The sequence below is a fragment of the Drosophila erecta genome, unplaced genomic scaffold, assembly GCF_003286155.1.
Source record: "Drosophila erecta strain 14021-0224.00,06,07 unplaced genomic scaffold, DereRS2 tig00000055-arrow-pilon, whole genome shotgun sequence".
Taxonomy (NCBI): domain Eukaryota; kingdom Metazoa; phylum Arthropoda; class Insecta; order Diptera; family Drosophilidae; genus Drosophila; species Drosophila erecta.
This window is the reverse complement of record NW_020825200.1, coordinates 20,836,225-20,841,779: the sequence shown is the minus strand read 5'-3', so window position 1 is coordinate 20,841,779 and position 5,555 is coordinate 20,836,225. Positions and strand designations below refer to the sequence as shown.

The window sequence follows — 5,555 nt, the reverse complement described above, 5'->3', positions numbered from 1 at the left end:
TCATTAAGTAAGTTCGTTGAGCTTTTGATGTACCACTCGTTTAGATCGGGCAACCACAGCAGATTTTCGTCTCTTCGTTATCACTACTGTATATCACAGTAGTCGCTTTCGCAAACTCTCCAAAAGCGCTTCGTCACTACGCCGACTGCCCTCCACTTTAATGGTTTTTTGTTTTTTTTGGAGCACATCTTTTTTATGATGACAAAGAACAAATGTTGATTTAAGAACAATTACTTTTATTAAAAGAAAAACTTGAATTGAGAGAAATAAGAAATTTGTATGGCGAATTCTTTACTCTAAGGGTTACATAAACAAAAAACTTGACTTTCGGATCTGCCGAAACTGGTTGCTTCGAAAGGACTGCTCCTTCTGGGAACACATTTTCCGCAGTCATTGTATCCGAATCGGAAGGCAAGGCGAATCTTCCAGAAATCTGCCACAATTCTTGTGCACATTTCATATTGTCAGCACGTAAGGGCGGACCACGGCGAGGGCGGGAAGGACGAAGGGGCGTGGCCATAGGCGTCAAAGTCCCGCACACCCACACAGCCACACACATACGCTTAACACAGATGTGTGCATGCGGTTGTTTGCTTGTGCTGCTGGGCGCGCACATGCATATGAAAACCGCTTTCGTTTCCGGAGCAAGAACGACTTGAAAATGGCGCACGGCATGGAGTCGCCCGCCATTGTTGCCACCGTGCTGACTGTTGTTGCTGCCGCCATCAGATAGATAGGTGCAAAAAAGTAGCAACTCCAGCTTAACAACCTCGAGGAAGGGGATGACAATCTGGATGGCAGACAGGTGAAAGGGGTTGGCGGGAGAGTTGGCACCGAGAGTTGACAACAGGATATACAACCAAAAAAGAAAGTGAAATGGATGTGGAAATGGAAAATACAAAATGCAAGCAATACAGGTACAGGTTCGTGCGAGCTGGGAAATAAACAGGGGCGCATGATTTTTATTTGCATTTGCCTCTGAATTCCCTCGACGCCTGTCGCCTGTCGCCTGCTGTCGTTGTTGTTTGGGTGTCGCCCACTTTTTTGATGCCATCATGCAGGTAAAGTAAATTATGCGACGTGCAAAATCAATAAATCAACACGTTTATTGCTGTAAACGTATTTGGGTCCCTGGGCGGAAGGGGTGGATTTGTGCGCTGAGTAACTGCAGCTGCAGCTGCAGCTTTTCGCAAGAAGCACAAGCCGCGCAGCCGGATCGTCTGCTGATGCGTTTATGGCCACGAATTAAATTTATACAAAATGCTCGCAGACACGGCTTGAAACAGGCTCACACACTGCCGGGATATACACGCCAATGAATTGCAAATCCGGGCCAAGCATTTTCCTCGCTTGTTGCAGTTGCTGCTGCAGTGTCTACGCAACAGCTGCAATTCATTATAAATGTGATTTCCACGCGAGCAGCAAAGGGCGTGGAAAAGTTGCTAAAATTTTCCGCGCTATTTTCGCGCTCGTTGTCTGTGCTGTGTGTGCCAAGCAATCCGGAGCCACATTTAACACAACGCAGCGCAGACCCGAACCAAGGGAGAACAAGTTTTCCCATTTTCACGGGCCGCAGTGTGTGCTCGGCATACCTTTGGCTTGCTGTGGCACACAGCACATCTTGAGTGCTTTATTGTTATGTTTTAAAATTCAATGAATTCTAAAATTGTACCACCCAGCGTCCCAGGTATCTGGTTGTCTGGTTGCCAGCGACAACGACAACGACAACGACAACTACAGGGATAGCGACAAGTCGACAGGACTTGCAGCCCGGACATTAACAATAGCAAAGTGTTTTCTTTCCAAAGGCGCTTGGCTACGATCTGACGTTCTTATCTTTGCCAGCCATATGGGCAAAGGTAGCACAGAGCCCGAAACAAGGTCAAAGGCCGTCGACGGGCGGCAGGAGCCAGCTGGACAGAGACAAATGGATGCAGTGAGAGTGGAATTCAAATGAAAATGCAAATGCAAATGCGAATTCAAACCAAACGGTGCCAGAGACAACACTGATTAAAGGCAGCCGAGCATAAAGAATAATGTATTAAATACACTTTACATATTGCAAAACTGTAGAGCTGTGACGCATAATAAAGGGGCAAACGAATTTCGAGCCGCACGTGCTGCTGGTCTTCATCCATATCAGTCCTTTTTGCAATAATAATTTGAATTGTTGTCAGTACAGTGACTAGAATTGCACAATTCATTCGTGGGAATAAGAGTATATTGGTATGCAGCAGAAAGGGCCTGCGGTTGGCTTTTTGGCTTCCAAATAGGACAGCAATTTTAATCTGAAAATAAAACGAAATAGCCTTAACTGCTATACCACACTCCTTGAAAAGTACGTAAGTGGTAGGAGGAAGCGCTTCCGACCGAATCCAGATGATAGGCATCTCTAGCAGAGTCTACATAAGGTCAATAGGAACGTCAAGATCGCGCGAAGGCACAGAAGGTTGGCATTAAGAATCCGAATTCCATCCACCGCTCTGGCGCTAACAATCCGACCAGAACTGTAGTTTCAAGAAATGTTGCAATTTTTGGCTCCTTTTTCTTTTAGCGTTGCCAATTTCCGGGAATCTCTAGGCTAGTTTGGTGCGGTAGTTATCTTTTCTGTTTGAATACCTCATTTTTTACGGGTGTAACGGAGATCTTCTCTGTGAATGTTGTTGTTTGGAGACGCAGTCATAGTTCTCTGCATTTTAGGCCGTAAGTCCATGCTGGCTTAAAAGTAGACTTGTAAACCGGGAAGCGATCGTTTAAAAGTCATGGAAGGCTATGGGAAATGTTGTTGAGCTTAAGTACCTTTAGCGTGTCGAATACTCTACAGTCGTTAACGGTCGCTGACGCCGTACAAACAAAATGTCAGTTCCACATGGGCAAACACAATTAGGGATTGTTTGGACAGGCTTGTTGCCTTTTGTCCAGAGATCGCCGAGTTGACTTGGAGTGCCTTAACTTAGGATGCTATATCGCTCTCGCAGATTAATCTTCTGGGAAAAAGAGACCGCACGTTGTAGCAAAATAAAGAGTTTAACTACTTAGAACTTAATTAAACGAGTTTTAGCTCGCGGACTGCATTCGATAGACGAATGGAGGTTACCTATATTTACTTTCACCTATTGATAAAATGTATTATGAAAGATTTACAAGGATTTTGACGGCTTGACCCGCTAGATGAGAGCACAATTTATTTGAATTTTATTAGTGATTTAGAATTAGAGCCAGGCTCCTCCCAGTCCCATTTAGGTGTAAAAGTGTCGAGGCCGCCATATACTTTGAAGAAGAAAAATCATTTGGTGATACATGTGTACGTAGGATCAACCTATGTCGATCCGAGCGCAAAGATACTCTTAGATAAAATATAGATTCGTTGAAAACTATGTAACATATATGTTTTTGAAAAGAATCAATAGCAGAGTATATCTGGCCATGTCCGTCTGTCTGTCCGTCCGTATGAGAGCCGAGCTCTCAGGAGAAATATCTAGTCTAGAAAGCTAGAAAGTTTAGAATAGATATGCAGATTCCAGAGAGATTGATGCGAAACTTTATTTACTGATGTTGTCTGATTGCATGGGAACTTGCCAATAGCGTTCTCGTTTGTTTGTGCATATGGATGTACATATAATGTACATATATTATTATTAGCCATGGTATAGCTTTGGTGAGCTCCGTCACCCCAAAAAAATCCGAAGTAAAGTAAGGCTGTGAAGTAATTTTTAAAACCTATTTGTTAATTTGCCTTACTGTCTTTTAAAAGATTAAGACTAACACCTCTTAACGAGGTGAGCTAAATGAGACGATGGCAACTTCAAATGTCTGATATAAAATTTGCTAAGCATTTATTAAAAAAAAAAAACAGAGACTGTCAGATACCCGTTACTCACCTACTGGAGGCGCGAACGAGACATTTCAACATGTTCTGGAATATCGGTAGAAATAGGGAAAAAATAATAATATGACAAAAACTTGAAAAATTATTCAAAAGTGTGGGCGTAACCGTTTCGGGCGGTTTGTGGCGTAAGAGTAAACGTGGCAAAACGTTGGGATATCGATAGAAATTTACAAGACTAATAAAAATATGAGTGGGTGTCGATATATTTTGAAAATATAGCAGACACTAGAATAATTATTATACTAAATCTGTATTATAATTTTAATATAATAATTATTATTCTATAATTATATCTAATAATTATTATTCTATCCAAATCGACTCGGCTAGTGGTCCTTATCAAGAATACTTATGTATACTCTATATGGTCGGAACGGCCTTAAAAATGTAATAATAAGTAACTCTGTTTGGGATATTCCCGTATGTCGATGATGATTCTTCGGACAAGGCTTTTTGCACTTCTGACATTTTACATTATTACAATTTTCATATTACACTGCCTTAACCGCAATTAATTAATTAATCAATTAAGAATAATTATTCTGGTGTCTTTGGATAAACCGCAATGTGCCCACATTGAGAAAGAACGTTTTTTTCCGTTCTCAAATTTTCTTGGCGTAAGGGAAATTAAAGGATTATAAGGAATAATCAACACTTTAGACAGTTATGGTCCAATTCATTCATATATGCATGTATGTAAATGTTATAGCAACCGGGGCTGTAAGTCGTGCACTATTATCTTTTCATCGCGGATGGGAATTTTGTCCATTTTCCAGGAAGAAAAAAACATTACTCGATGCAAGCGATAAACATGAAAACGCTTCACAAAAGAAAGCGATGCATAAATTTCCCACGCTCGTGGGCAGGACACCAACACGCCAGCTGCAGCAGAGGACTCTGATCCGGTAAAGGACACGAGACGACCTGTAATTATGGAGTTGGGCGAGCAACAGCTGCAAACGGATTGGTTCCGGCGCCTGCGCTCCTCCAATATTAATTAAGCGCTAAAGGGGAATCCCGAAAAAGTGGACGGGATTCGGGTGCCAGCGCCAGCACTCACTAAACTTGACATTGACTTATTGTACCCGGAGGCTGGCCAACTGAGCCTTAGCCCTTGTCGGACCCAAGGCAGCGCCGGTCCATGTCAGCAAATTGAAGCCGGAGCACGAGACGTAGCCAAAACCGGACATATTGTGTAGGCCACAGGCCGAATGTCTCTTTCATGGCTGTTAATTTCCAGCTATTGTTCGGCCAGCCTCCCATGCCTGGGCCCCGGCCCCAATTGAAAGCGTTGGGCATAAATTTAATTTTAAGCAATCACTGTGCCTGACGGCACTTGATGTCCACGTTGTTGTTACACGCACACATCAATACAAAGTCCCCGGGCCGGACCATATAACGTCATCGAGATCGCTCCACCCTCCGGCTGTTCACTGTTGCAGTGGCCACGCAAGCAGGCTGAATTATAATTTGGAAATGGAACGCAAACTCAGTGTGCATTAAAGCGGAGTTTAAAACTTGGGCGTTTCAAAAAGGACGGACCAAATGAACACAAATAACAAGTGCGCAAAGGACACTCTTCCAAAAATGTTTTGAATGGGACCATTACTTAAACAAAGTTACCAAAGTTACCAAACTTGCCACTTTTCAAAAATGTTTTAATATT

At 42.7% G+C, this 5,555-nt stretch overlaps 1 long non-coding RNA gene across 1 annotated transcript; it reads left to right on the top strand.

Moving 5' to 3' along the window:
* Window positions 1–411: 411 nt before the first annotated feature.
* On the top strand, window positions 412–2,040 carry LOC113564077. The gene is made up of 2 exons (XR_003407769.1): window positions 412–917; window positions 1,688–2,040. It is a non-coding gene; the product is annotated as an uncharacterized LOC113564077 (long non-coding RNA).
* Window positions 2,041–5,555: the final 3,515 nt, after the last annotated feature.